The sequence below is a fragment of the Anser anser genome (assembly GCF_964211835.1).
Source record: "Anser anser genome assembly, chromosome: 6".
Taxonomy (NCBI): Eukaryota; Metazoa; Chordata; class Aves; order Anseriformes; family Anatidae; genus Anser; species Anser anser.
Genome location: NC_139726.1, coordinates 35056223 through 35069599, shown reverse-complemented (window position 1 = coordinate 35069599; position 13377 = coordinate 35056223). Strand labels below are relative to the sequence as shown.

General features: G+C 35.6%; 1 protein-coding gene across 2 annotated transcripts in view; it reads left to right on the top strand.

The window, feature by feature from the left end:
• The window catches only part of LOC310902060 (uncharacterized protein), a 354895-nt gene that overhangs the window by 139474 nt on the left and 202044 nt on the right, over positions 1-13377 (top strand). Inside the window, exon 8 of one of the 2 annotated variants that reach the window (XR_014586436.1) lies at positions 3235-3311. The exons of the other annotated variant lie outside the window; for it this stretch is intronic. The gene's annotated coding sequence lies outside the window, so the exon portion shown is untranslated. The remainder of the gene's footprint in view (positions 1-3234; positions 3312-13377) is intronic. 2 annotated transcript variants of the gene reach the window in all.

The window sequence follows — 13377 nt, the reverse complement described above, 5'->3', positions numbered from 1 at the left end:
TTGCTGTTTACTAGAACAGTATCTAAATGAACTGGAAATCACATAAGGTAAAAACTTTTTTTTTTTTTGTGGCATAAAAGATGTGGTTCAAGTGCTACATTCCTTAAAAAAAAAAAAAAAAAGAGAGGGGTGGGGAGGAAGAGCTGGTGGAGTGGATGGGGAGTGGAGAACTGTTGTCGATTTGCAAAGATAAATCTTTGCATCATTCTGATCATAGTGAGAAATCTTGAAGTATGTTTATTAGGCCAAAACTGTCTACTCCTTAAGGTAAATGGTTCTTCATTTCAATCAATAAAATTAATTTCAGGCAGACTTCTGTTTTTTCAAATAAAACAACTTTCAATTTCTTTAAGTCTACCTCTACTGATAACCAGCATTTGCATGTACTTCTCATATTCTCGTGTCTGAGAGATCATATAGGAGTTTCAGCTGAGAATCCATTCTTTCTTTATTTTTACATTTCCCATATGAATATGGAAAATACTTAGTTTAAAACTCTCTCTTTTATCACAACTCTGTTGTTATATAATTATATTTTAGATTGCACAGCACAAAGGGTATTGAGCTGTCTGTCATATTCTGTGCATTGGACATATATTTGAATATCACTTTAAAGAGGAATGGATTCAAGCTGGGCTAAAGCTACCTACAAAGCTTCTAAGGGTGTAAATATTATATACTAGAAGCATTTACAACTTTCCTTAATAAAATGTGTGCCCATCATGACTGCGTAGGCTAGAATTAAGAGATAATGCTCTCTACATGAATTACTCAAATGGGAGACTTAACACAATTTAGAATTATCCTAAAACTGAAGCACTCTGGGATTAATACCCTAGGCATAGTTAATATGATCATAAATTAAAATATTCTTGCTCTTCAGATATAGCAAGTCTGGCAACAGTGTTAGTAGAAATGTATATTCAAGAGATGCAATAACCCTTATCCTTGTGTACTCCTACAATCTAAGAAGACCAAAAGAAATGAATGGATATCGCTTAAAATTTATTGGTGGTTTGATAACTATATAGGGAAGTGCGTTAGTAGAAGAAAAAGTAAGTATGTTTTTTTATTGCACTTGTCTGCTAGCACCTCAAAAATATAACACAATGGATTTTGCAACAGAATGCAATTAACAGAGAAAATAAAACCCAGTGAAATGTTTACAATATGATTTTTAAAAAGCAGTGACAGACTTTTCAGTCCATGTAATGTGGTTTCCCCACAATAATAATAAACTGAAATCTGCTTCCTCAGGCTACTCTAGCCAGTAATTGTCATTTTTTTCCTTCATTCCTTTTATTCATGACACAGACACTGATCAGGTATCCAAATGGGTGCATCTGAAATAAACTATTTTACATAACACCTCAATATAAAGAGCTTAAACATACCTTAGTAAAGATTCCAAAAATGTAATAGTTTGGTATTTTTAGTTTTTTTTGCAGCCACTCTTTCTTAGTGTCTTTTAAAGAGTTCTATGTAATCTTACTCATATTTTTTCCTTGAAAAACACACAGCTGTAAAGGAAATAAAATCTTCTCATGCCTGTATCTTACAAAACTGAGAGACAAGCTTAATTAGATATACTGGAAGTATTTAATGTAAAATGTTAGGATTTAAGATGGAAGGTATTCTGGTGCCACAGTCCCAAAGGTTAGAAGGGGGAGGAACATTCACTTGGGTGTCAGCATCCCCTAAATGAGCATGTGTTCACCCAAACTGCGGTTCGTGCCCACCCTGCGGCTGGTGCTTGGTGAACACCCAGTTCAGTGGTGCTGCCCAGGGCAGAGCCAGGACCCTCCCCAAGGGCTGCTCCCAGTTCAACTCCTCCTGCCCCATCACAGCTTAAAGCCAAAAATCTCATTACAAAATTAAATTTTTAGGGGAGGTATATAACATTGCCTTTGTTCTTTCGTTATGCCTCCTGTTTGTTTGGTTGGAGTTGGTTTTGTGTTTTTTTTTTTTTTTTTTTGGTTGTTGTTGTCTTGCTCCTTCTGCATTGCTTTATTTGGTGTGTACACCACAGCATGCATTATCAAGCCAGGCATGGCTGCACCAGGCACTGGTACATGAATATCAGTTGCTGTCGCAAACTTCAAACATCTGTTCCTGATCCTTCTAGGGATGGCATATCCCACGTGTATACTGCCCTATTTTATTTTTCTTCTTTTGCCTTCTGAACTCTGGGGTAAGCTTCTATTTTCTTGTATGATTTCAAAGCCTACTAGTATTTCAAAAATATTATCTAGAGCTATTGTGATTTGCTTGCAAGCAGCAATGTTTTATCTGTAAGCATTTCTGAGGAATGGATTGGTATATTTGTTACAGAATCCACGTGTGCACTTGATGCACACTTCCATGGGCCAAGGGACCGTTAGTCCAATCGATGTGAAATCTCACTTCCACTGGTAGCATTTTGATGAAATGACATATCAGGTATAATCAGTAGTTTCTTCTTACTAGGAAATTTTCCAAGCCAAGTGTGATATTTACATGTGTATATCTAATTCCAGCTGTGGCAGAAATTGTGCTTGATGTGTTCAGAGTGCTTTCCTTACTACTTCACATAAAAATTGTGTTAACAGGAACGATACCTTTAATGGGTCCTTTGTCACATTGTCTTTTCTCTAATTATAGTCTGAAAACCAAGATGATTACATCAGAAAATGGCAAAAGCAAACTCTATCTGCCACACACATCCATACAAGTCTGTTAGGTTACCTAAGCATAGAATTGACTCTTAAATGTTTTAAGCATGGGCATGTCTTCATCATGATATTGTTATCTCTTCTTGCTCCCCATATTATTGTTGCCAGTCACAGCTAGGATGAGAGCAGCAGACAACATCTGCATTGAGCATGGAGAACAGGCTTTATGCGATGACTTGGATCTCTATGAACCAATATTTCAGGGTAATCCAACAGTGAATTTGCCAGTGCAGCTGGGTATTTGAGGATGTGGTGCGCACAGTTTCTAGTCTGACTTGGGAGTCCTTTTCTTTTTCTGTTCCCTCTGTCTCATGGTGGCACTGGAACTGCTGGGGGCTGGGGCTTTACCCAGCTACCTGTGTGATCTTCCAGGGCAAATCCACTATTTTATGTGAAAAAGGATAATAAATCAAATTGATCTTTCAGGCGTTGTACTTCACTAGGAATATAGGGGAAAAAAAAAAAGGAAGAAAAGAAAGACACCATTCTACTTAAAAGTTCTCTTTCTATCTCTTTCTTACAGGTGTATACATAACCTATGCTCGGTCTTGATACTTGAAAGGTGTCGTGCACTCCAGTTCTCAGACTGAAACAGTGCAGGTATGTCCCAGTGATAAGGAGAAGACTCATTCTGTATCAAGTAAAAACGAAGTATCCAGGTGTAGAATTTTATCTCCATATGTCTTTCGTTAGTTCTTGAAAATCACGATCAAGCTCTAGATAAACTTTAATTCTATTTTCTTTCTTTTTTTTTTTTCTGAAGGTGTTTTAAAAGTAGTATTCTTGATAAATAAAATACTAATCATCTAATCCTCTTGGTTGAAATATTTATAGATAATCTTACTTTTAGTGAACTGAAATGAAAATTTAATTATATTTGTGCAACCGAGGCAACCATATTGATTAATATAGCAAGCTGGAAAGTTAGTATTTTACTGTACTATATTCATGAAACATCTTTACAGTGATGCACTTAGCATCCTATGTATTTCATTAAATATTAAAATGAGAATATGAGGCTTGCTTAAATGACTACAGACCAGTCAGAAGCAGCAAACTGATGGTAATAACCCTGATACTTTCCGAATGTTTAAGAAGCAGATGTGAAACAATCTAGAAATTGTAATTCCCCTTGCTTCACAGACTTGGACACTGCTTTTTTTTCTTTTTTTTTTTCCTGTCATATTTGTAGATTGTAGAGTATTTGACAGCAAATTAATTGTAATGATTGCTAAAGTGAAGTCTAAAATGCATCCAATGATTAAGATGCCTGCTTTGTGCAAGGCAGTGCTGGCTCAGCTGTTGGGCGGGTCATTAACTGTGAGACTTCAGCCACTGTAAACATGTAAAACTCTAGAATCTAAGGATTCAACTAATTGAGCTGGATCTTCAGATGATGGGTTGGTAGTTGTAAGAGACTTTTTATCTTCAGCCAAGACTGGGGGCAGTGGGGCACAGCCACACAGTGTAATTTGGAGATCCTCCTACTATGCACACCTGAAGTGCTGCTCAATTTGATGTGCATTTGTCTCCCGTTTCATATGGAGGAAAAAAAAAAGAGCAGAAGAATAAGGGGGGAACTGGAATATGCAGTGCAAGTGCTGTGTCATGAGAGTAGCCGGCATGCTAGATGTGTCAAACTGTCAGCCTGGAGATGGGGGAGCCAGCTGTGACAAAGGGGCTGGTGGAAGAAAGTGGCTCAGGGAAGCCTGCCTTGCTGCTTTGGTGACAGTGGGGTGTGCTGGACTTGCGTAATGGGTATGCCCTCTGAAACTGAATGGTTGTATAGATGTGTTTTGTCCAGAAAGCCTTAACTGATTTGCTGTGTTTATTAGCTACAAATGATTTCCCTTTATGAGTACAAATATGCATGTATACATTATTGTTTATATCCAATAAGTTTTCTTTAGATACACTGGGGAATAGTATCTGATTCTGACAGAGCAGTTAAAAACATGCCTGCCTAAGCACAGAGGTTATCCTCATTAACATCAGTGGCCCAGCTTATAAATAAGAAGTTAGGTTATTATGTACTTGTGAGAGCTGATTGCTGGCTTTGTGATGTTATTTAGCGAATGTCTAAGTCCTCTGATATACTGTAACTTAACTCATAGGAGATAATGTGCTGGAAGAATTACAGTAGATACCATAATTGCTAATGGGGCCAGCAACATTGCTGTTTTGCTGTAGCAGGTTCCATTGTATTTCATGCCAACAGTAAATAATTTCTCTGCTGTAAATGGAGAAATGTCCCTACTATACGACTGTCTGCATACACGTAATTGTTTCTAATTTCTAGTTGGAAAAAATGACAGTTAATTAGTACTTTAACTAAGTAAATAAGAGAGAATCCATTTAAATTCAGAAGTCTTATTGGCATGCTAATTTAGCATTTACTATGTGTGGAAAAAAGTGGTTTCTCATCTTATGAAAGTTTTATGAGAATATACTGAGAAATTCAAACACGAGGAGGAAAATGAGGCTTTTCAGCCTCATTGAAAAGAGACTTCAGTATTTTGTCTTAGGATTTTGTGTTTAGTTTTATAGCCTTACGTACAGTTGGTTTGGTACAATGGATTGGGGGGTACCATACAGCAGGGGTCAGAACCTCACATGCTAGTAGGATACAAGTTTTGAAGCTAAATTTTACCAAGTAGTTATGAACTGTCAGCATCTCATAAACTTGTTATATGGTCCATTTTGAGGTATTAATTCTGAGGGGATGAAAGGAAGGAAAGAGGTATCTTACAGGTCCTCTGTTCTGTGGACTTCATCAACTAGGCTGGGAGGCTGGAGTTACAAGGAGCTGAGTCAAGCCTTGCTTGCATGGGTTTTTCACACAGGTTTGTTTCCAGGGTTTTGGCACCTCCAGTTGTGTGTGGTGGATATCCTTTTGTGGAGGATATCATATGCTCATCCCTCTTTTCATGAAATTGCCATCCATCACCTTTAAGTTCTAATATATAGAAGTTAATTACTGAAAACCTATTTAAGCAGGAGTAATGGAGAATTCTGTAAGGTGGTAATTCTAAGAAAGTGGAACATTTGTTGCTGAAGTGCTTTCTTTTGTCTGCATCTCCCAGCATAAAACTTATCCATCAGTACGTTTGAGTGCTGTATTCTAGACAGCAGGACAGGCCGAGCTGGCTCCATTTCAGCTTTGAGTGTGCAGTCCTAATATAAATAAGAATTTCAGCAGATCCAAACACCAACTTCAATTGATATTTGAAGGACGAGGACCATTGTGAGGCTTAAAGGGCTTAATAGTGTATTTTTCTGCCACAACTTTCCAGTCTTTTTCAGTCATGTAGAATGGGGGGGGGGGGGGGGTGGGGAAAGAAAGAAAAAAAAGTGTATGTGGGCAGGAGTGAAAGAAAACAGCAGAAGCTGGTCAGGTTCCTCCATTGTTTATTGTAAACAGAATTTTATAGAATATGTTTGTACATCTTCCTTAACAAGACCTTTTCATCATCCTTTTGAAATCAGAGTAGTTGGATAATTAAGATGCACGCTCATGTTTTCTTGAACTTTAAGAGAAATGGAGGATTGAAGCAGTTGGGGGGTGACCTATCACGGCAGGGTACTAACTATCATGGCAGGGCCATTACACATTTTTTTGCTGTTGTTTTCTAACATTGCTGCACTGAATGTTTTTTCCCTTTCTGCTCTTCCAATTTTGTCTGAAGCTACAAAGACAAAAAGCAGTAACTGGGGCCAGAAGGTCAGGAACAGTTGGAGAGAGAAAATGGACAGGAATGGTAGGTGATCCTAATGTACCAGGCATGTCTCTAAGTTTGGGATGAACTACTAGTCTGAGACCACCACACAGGTGAATGAATTTGAGATATAAACAGGCTTACCAAACATCGCATGCAAAATTGTTGGCTGAAGAGGCGACTGAAATTAGACTTTCAGTCCTAATTAATTTATTTGTAATCTCTGTAGATTATAGCCTTCCGTGATAGGCACTGTGTGTACAGATGCTGTTCGTGATGAGCTCCAGACATGAACGAGAGCTTTGGATATACAGACACACAAATTTGTAACAGTGAAATATATTTTTAATACTGAGCAAATAAAGAGTATTTTCCTTCAGTTTTACTGGAAAATGTCAATCCAAAACACTTCCAATTGCAGGGAAAATTTTAAGCTACTTTCAACAACAACAACGTCAATTCCTTCCTTCTCAGAAAAATAAATACATCTCTAATAAGTGTTAATTTTCATAGAATTTAACATATTTGAAAATACTTTTCCCTGAAAATAAGTTGTAAGGAGTTGACATTTCTTTAAAATCATGGATAAACAAAAAAGCTATTACAGCTTTTAAATAACCTGATGTACTGTATTAAAGCACTTGAGAGCACAAGTCATCAAAGAATGTTATTGCACCGAACTTATTTGAAAGCTTGTCCTAGGGGGAAAAAAAGAAAAGAAAAAAAGAAAAAAAAAAAGAAAAAAAAAAAGGTAGGTAGTAGCAGCTTCTATAAATTGTAGACTAAATGGAATAATGTTGAAAACGACGATGTTTTCTAGTAACATGGCTGGGATCCTTTGCAAATAGCTTTTGGAGCAGGAAAACAAGAGTTGCAAGTAAACCTCTCACAAAAATATGCATTTTTGTTAGATTCCAGTGCGTTCTATGCTGCATAATGTAGTACAGGATTGTCCAGAGTAAATAATTTGATTGCAACTAGTAACATAAAACAATGTTAAGGGAGATGAGGGTCGGAGCCAGTAAATTTGCATATATTTCTTGAAATTGTCTTCCTTGTTGTTTTATCCATAAGTATTTAATAGTGCAGAAATAATCTTAATTTAACGTTAATTCAGCTCAAATACTAACACAGAACTTGAAGTTGAATGCTTACCCGTGCAGGACAATAATCAGTGTAAAGATTTCCAAGATGGCTTTTGAAAAACTGCTTATCTCAGCAGAGACAGACTCATATGATTTTAGGGGGTTGTCAGATGTGCTTTGGAGAAGTGTAATCTCTTAAGATACCACCATTAATATTTCTTGCATTCTTCGACACAAAAGTGAGTGTAGGCAAGGGAAGAGGAGGTTTGGCATTTATCCTGCAACAGATCAGAGCCAAGTTTGGGTGTAGGTATGGAATTACTGCAGTCATCATGAGCAGCAGCACTTGCTGTCCTCCTCCAGCCATCCTGAATAGATCATCAGATAATTCCTAATATCTTTTCTGTAACTGGTTATTATGTTGAAGGAAATATTCATTGGAAGGAAAAAAAAAAAAAAGTAAAGCAACTTTTCTGTTCCCTAGAAGACAATCCAGAACTGTTGTTTTTGCCTAGAGAGAGGTTAGAAAGCCAGAGGTGCTGATATTCTTGGCAGAAACACAGTATTTGAACTAGGTGACTTAGGTAAATGAGTTGGACTTTGTAACAGCCATAGCTTTCATGGGAGTGAATGATGATTGTAGGATTATGTTTCTAGTATCAATAACAATTTAGCTTGTATTTTAATGATGTGTTTGTCCTCAAATGGAATGTGTTGTGCTTAAAAACTGGAAAACAGAGGAAATATTTTGAATGTTTAACTTGGGTCTACAAAGGATGGACTCAGCATATGCATGTAAGATGCATATGGTAAATCATTTCATTTTGCATTGCCATGGATGGTAGGTTTGCACACAGTTTTCTGAAGAGGGGAGTAACTTCCTAAAGTACTCTGAATTTACTGCAATTACCTGACCATACTCTATCATTAATTACATGCTCTGGTCTTCTTAAAACAGAGAGCAGGGAAAAGGAAAAACTAGGAAGAATTATTAAGCATATTTTTTTAATATATATACACTTTTTCTCTTACTTTATTTGTTCTAGAGAAATAATTCTGAAATTAGGCACCTAGTTTATGGGTTCTATAGTGATTAACTTGCTACAAATAAACATACTACTTGTGTTGAAACTCTACACAGGCTTAAGATGTAAATGGTCAACAAGTGATTGTATGAAGAAATAATTTACTTATTGAGAAGCTGGTGTTCATTCTTTCCCCTCCCCTGACCATTTAGAACGTAATTTCTATAGTATGCACTGAGCACAGCCGTGTCCATATTTCTCAGCTTTCTTTTATCTCCAGCACCACAGTTCCTTCTTCTCTACCTAGAATAAATAAAAAATGTAAGTATTTACAATAACTTAGCAAAACTCTCTCTTTGGAGTAATTTTGACATAATATTAATTGAATATAGAAATAGAGATAATATGCAGTTATATGGGCATAATAACGGTGCTCTGGGTCTGCTCAGGAGGTGATTTCCTACAACCTAATTAAGAAGTCATTGTAAACACAACGAAGTCTGAAAGGACCTCGTGGGAAGATTTCAGTGGGTTGCTGATGAGTCTCTGATAGACTCAAAATTATATTTTTTTAAATCTAGAAGACTCTTTAACTGTCCATATAAAAACTTCATGATTACTTTCAACGGAAGAAAAAGATTTCTCATTTTTTAATAATCTTTCAAGTGTAAAAAAAAAAAAAAAAAGTGGTACCACAACTGTATGCAAAACTCAAATTTCTGAAAATTTATGATCCGTACTTCTGTTCAAGCTGAATTATCTCTGTTATTCAGGTTAATTATGTCAGTGTTATTCTTTTTGTAAACTCTTCCCATAGAATATTTCTTTCTACCTGTTTGTCTTTCCCTATGCCTGTAGTTTAGGACATCACATTTTGGAACCATATGAAGTCTACTGAGACCAATGGAAATGCTCGTGTTAATTTAAATATGATTTTCATCAGGGTTGAAAGGTTATTTATACATTAACTTCATAGTTTGGTTTACATTTGTCTTTTCACTGTTTCTTGGAACATTTACTAATTTAGTATATGGATTAATTTCCACTGATCTTAGTGCTGTTGTGTGAAACTGCAAGATTGGAGTAGTACACTAAATAGAAGTTTTTGTGGACATTCCTAGTTTTTAGTTTCAGGGTTTAAATTATTCTAATAACACTTTTAAATATCCCTGAATGTATCACACTGAGTAAGCTTTCCATTTTATTATTTTTTTATAAATCTACTGAAAAGGAAGAACGAGATGTACATGGAAAGGTTTGCAGTTGAAACATGAAGAAGCTGTTTTGTCCCTTTTCATGTTTCTCTAGATGTCTGGTTCTCTAAATATTTGGCCACTTGTTGTGGACAATCGAATGAGATTCAGAGAAAGTTGTCATTGCCTGCAGCTTTTAGTCAATATATTTGCTATTCTTTATTCCTGCAAATCTCCAAAACTTTACTTTGCTTTGGACAGAATAGATGGTGGAGTCATTATTTCAATTGAATTTTTCTTTTTTCCATGTCATCTAAGTCCTGTGTGTTCAACATTTCTACGTATTCCCATAGCAACTGCTATAACAAATGAATTCTGTTTTGTTGCTGTTATCATTGTTTTAGATAAAGACTTCTTCACTGCCTAATGCATTAAATAATTTTTTCTGTCTGCTTATGTCTCAAAACTGATTTCACAAAGCAAAGCAAGCTCACCAATCTTTGACTTCTCAATTTTGCATTTTTTTTTGAGTGTGTTAATATGCCAGTGCCATCTCTTATCCTTGTGTAATGCCTCTGTAGTCAGTGGGTCTGACCCTTAGCAACAATTTTCTAATTATGCTCTTAACACTTAAATAAACAAACAAAACAAAACAAAATAAAACGCCCACTTTTTATTCTCTTTAGGTCCTTTGGCTGTTACTAACTTTTCATTATACCTATTTTTTTAATATTGAAAAATTGGAATGTATACTCTTGTCAATCACTTACCTTGTGTACCAAATGGAGACTTGACATTTACATATTTACATATTTTTGGAATAATTTCATCTGAAATTGCATTGTTTATTTTCTTTTCCTCCAACTTAATTAAAGTGGCTGTGTGATTTTTTTCTGGATGTTGGTGGTGACATTTTTCATGGTTGCCACAGTTTTCCTTTAACGTATTATTTTGTCACAGTCTTGTGCTTAGTTCTATTAAATTTTTTTTTTTTGCACCCCAGTCCTTGCATTTCTTGAGTTCTCTAGGATAGTCATGGATATAATTATGGTTATAAGTCTTTTCTGTTCAATTTACAGATGAGGACACCACTGGTAAAGAACAATTATGTTTTTTTCAGGCTTTCCTTTTCTATCTCAAATGTGCTCTGTGTGGTAGGCTTATCTGAGGTAACGTATTTCTTATGCTTGTTCAAAAAAAAATTGTTTATATTATATTCCACCTTTAAACAACTCCCACCTATTCATTATTTTGGTTCAAAAGATAGCAGTGTGTTCTCCCACATCTTAGAGGTTTTTCTTTAATTGTGCAGTTGTACCTCTACTCTGATTACACTATTCGAATACTTATTAACAAATGCGTGGTTTCATGTACTGGTGGTTCTTAGCATTTTATGGCAGATTGTGGTTCTTCCCGACTTGATCATTTATAGGCATATTTCCAATTTGAACATGTAATAGAAAAATAAATAGGAAATAACTCCTTCATCCACCAAAATTCACTACTGCTTATTATTCCTTTGAGTGCCTTTAAATTGCTTTGTTCAATTTCCTTTGAAAATGAAATCTCCTTAATAAAATTACTGTGTATAAAAAAAGACATGAAAGTGCACATTGCTTTTGGGCAAACGTAATGGTTAAGCTTTGCAGAGAATATAAAGGTGATTTTGGTTTTCAGATGATGAGAGTTTAAGAAAACTGCTGTGATTTATTTTCTATAAGGTCTGTTTCAAGAAAGGACTTGTATTTTGCAGTATAAAGATGTGCTTGATGCACATGTTTTTAGACCAAATGAGCTTTCTTCATTAAATTGCATCATTTTAAACTTTATTTTGGGACTAATTGTATATAAAGACAACTATTTTGCTTCAGTACTGCACACTTGCATTTTGTTAAGGAAGCTGTAAATGATCAAAATGAGTTCGATCAAAATGATCAAAATGCATGCGCACATGCTCAGAACCCTTCAGACTTAATCATATCTATCATATATAAAATATGGTTTCCAAAGTTTGCAAGTATTTATCATCCTTGTCTTTTAGGCCTGTAGGATATCACTGACACTTGTGTTAGATCTCTGCATGGTCTTTTATGTTTTGCCTCCTGCCACTCACTAACAAGTAGGGAAATTCCACATGGGTGCAACTAAACAAGAAAATGTTGCAGCAGGTCAAGGGTCGAGTTGTTCTGCAAATTCTGGCACACCAGTTCTCTACTCAAGGTTGGGAATAGTGGTATAGGTGTCATAGTGCTGGCAGAGGAGCTTTACAGAGTCAATGAAAAGCAAGTCTGATCAGCAGCTTTGCTGAAGGCGTGGAGGGGTGTTATCTGGCTGCTCTTATTCAAAGAAATTGCACTCTGGGAAAACACTGAGATTGAAGTGATTAAACTGAATACCAAAATTGAGGTGATGTGGAGTGTTAGATAATATAAAAGTGAAAAGAAGCTATAACAGCTTGTAAAAGATATACATGGAATAGCAACCTATCATTTTTGAAGCAAAGTTCCAGATTGTACCAAAAGTGTACAAAGTACACAACCTTACTTTAACCCTGAAACTATCCAGGAATAAATTTAGATAATTGTGGACTACGCTCAGATAACAGGACATGAGGAAATAACTTGGAACCTGAATGGACTACCTGAGTTTTTCATCATTTTTTTAATTTGAATATGTTTACTATTTGAGTATAGCTAATGGTAAAAGAAGGGCCCTTATTCTTTATTTAATTGAGCATACTATTTTGCTGTAAAATGAGTAACAGCAAGAGTATTTGCAATACACCTTGCAGACCTGAAAAGTATCTTAACTTTACTTGATCGAAGGTTTGCCAAAAAATTATGTTCATGTGTTCTTGTTTGTCATGACTAATTTGACATGATACAGGTTCAGATACTTGAAAATAATCATGACTAACATGTTTAACAGCTTGTTGAGCTGAAAACCATGCTATTGTTTATTCATTTGTTTTAAATCTAAGATTTTTGTATCCTGTTATGATTGTGACTGCCTCTCTGGACATCTTGCATTTTCACTTAAAGTATGTAGTTCATGCTTCATTATTTAGGGAGTTATTTAGTAGCATTTTCTACTACTTCATAGCATAATAAGCACCAACAGTATTCAAGAAGTTTGCTGTTTCTCTCATGCCATCCCCAGTATGCCCTGCTCCAGAAGTGTTTTTATATTCTATTTTAGGGGGTATAGTCTACATAGGGATATAGTTTTCCCTCCAGTAAAAGTAGCTTTATTACCTTGAACTAGTTCAGTGTCATTGGCAATTTAGCAGAGTTTCACATCATGCCATCTGTTTCTAACCTAGAATTAGATGACAGGTATAGCATTTTTTTTGTAATAGCTCTTCTTTGTTATTTCTGATCACAGAAATGTGCTGGACACAGACCAATATGCCATTGCATGTTTAGAATATTTACATAGCAACATCAAACAATCTAACAGAAATTTCTTCAATCTGTATAAATAATATAAAAGGAGGAAACAGTCTTGGGAAAGTAATCACAGTTTAAACCTGAACTGAGATACTTCTCTCTGACTGATGAAAAAGATCAATTGAGAAACGTATCTATGTCTAAGGTACTCATTGGTAGGTAAAAATCTGTAAACACATATGCCATCTAGAGAAAATA